This window comes from Pongo pygmaeus, chromosome 10, assembly GCF_028885625.2.
Source record: "Pongo pygmaeus isolate AG05252 chromosome 10, NHGRI_mPonPyg2-v2.0_pri, whole genome shotgun sequence".
NCBI classification, from domain to species: Eukaryota; Metazoa; Chordata; class Mammalia; order Primates; family Hominidae; genus Pongo; species Pongo pygmaeus.
The window spans coordinates 39,453,919-39,455,644 of NC_072383.2; the positions used below are offsets into that span (position 1 = coordinate 39,453,919).

The 1,726-nt window shown below is 43.9% G+C and overlaps 1 non-coding gene across 1 annotated transcript; it reads left to right on the forward strand.

The window, feature by feature from the left end:
- The first annotated feature begins 1,028 nt into the window (after positions 1-1,028).
- On the forward strand, positions 1,029-1,154 carry LOC129011083 (U6atac minor spliceosomal RNA). Its single transcript, XR_008493210.1, has one exon. It is a non-coding gene; the product is annotated as a U6atac minor spliceosomal RNA (small nuclear RNA).
- Positions 1,155-1,726: the final 572 nt, after the last annotated feature.

A 1,726-nucleotide genomic window follows, 5' to 3' on the forward strand; every position in this document is an offset into this window, starting at 1 on the left:
GATACAAAACCAATTTCTGATGGAAAAAAAAAAAAGGTATGGAGTTCCTTAAGTCAGAAAGAGGGCAGCCTGTTAAAGGGTAACAGAAAGTGAAAGGTAGAGAAACAGAACTTTGAAACATTTTATAAATTTGCCAAGGGGTAGCCCTGTTTGCTTACATCTGGGCAGGGCTAAAAGCCACTCTGCTCAGTTTTTTTTGTCTTGCCAATGCCTAGAGGCAGTTCTGCCTGGCTTGATTTATGAAGGAGATTGGAGCATATTTATTTCAACACTGCCTCTTTCCCTGAGGATTTGTTAATTGAGGTATCACCTTTCAAGAATCATTGAGTAAAACTAATATATTACATTGTATGTTTCTGATTTCCACCAGAGCAATTATTTCACAATGTGTATTAAAGGGAAGACCTCACTCTTGAGTATGTCAAATAGAAAGCAGTTCATTCAGGCCCAAACTAGAAGAAGTTGATTTCCCTAATTTACACACCGGAATTAGACTTTATTTCATTTCTTTATCCTATTTCTAGAAATGAAATTATAAATTTCTTCTGACAGGTTGGCACAGATTAGTTTTAAGTGCTCATAGTTCAGTTATCTTTGGGTTGTCTTTGGCCAGCATTCAGCAGAAGTCCATCAAATAACTTTGTAACACCCAAGATTGTACACTTAACCATTTTTAATATTTTAAGACAGTCACTTCATATCTAGAAAGATTATAAAATAACCTAGTAATAAGTTTCTTGGACTCATAGAAATTTGGGTAAGTGGAAATGGTGGCCCTTAGGTATTTTTATGGTTCTAGAGTCCAACAAAAATCAAATGATACATCTGCACAAGCGCCAACAACAACAAAAAGTTTATCTGCTTTTGGCGGCAATTGTACCAACTCACATTCATCAGACATCTGATTGACAATCACATGTCGTTATTTAATAAAATAAATATTATTTTTCGCTTAATAAAGACATTTTGTAGACAAAGTATTTTAAAGCCTGAGTACATGAGAGAAGTGTCAATTAAGAAACAGGTTCGTGTTGTATGAAAGGAGAGAAGGTTAGCACTCCCCTTGACAAGGATGGAAGAGGCCCTCGGGCCTGACAACACGCATACGGTTAAGGCATTGCCACCTACTTCGTGGCATCTAACCATCGTTTTTTCACTAGGGAGTGCCAGACAGTGGGCGCAGGTCAGTGGGTGAGTGCACTGTGCGCCAGCCGAAGCAGGGGCGAGGCATTGCCTCACTCGGGAAGCGCAAGGGGTCAGGGAGTTCCCTTTCCAGGGGTGACAGACAGCACCTGGAAAATCGGGCCACTCCCACCCGAATACTGTGCTTTTCCGACGGGCTTAGGAAACGGTGCCCCAGGAAAGTATAGCCCACACCTGGCTCAGAGGGTCCTACGACCACGGAGTCTCGCTGATTGCTAGCACAGCAGTCTGAGATCAAACAGCAAGTCGGCAGCGAGGCTGGGGGAGGGGCTCCCACCATTGCCCAGGCTCGCTTAGATAAACAAAGCAGCCTGGAAGCTTGAACTGGGTGGAGCCCACCACAGCTCAAGGAGGCCTGCCTACCTCTGTAGGCTCCACCTCTGGGGGCAGGGCACAGACAAACAAAAAGACAGCAGTAACCTCTGCAGACTTAAATGTCCCTGTCTGCCAGCTTTGAGGAGAGCAGTGGTTCTCCCAGCACGCAGCTGGAGATCTGAGAATGGGCTGACTGCTTCCTCAAGTG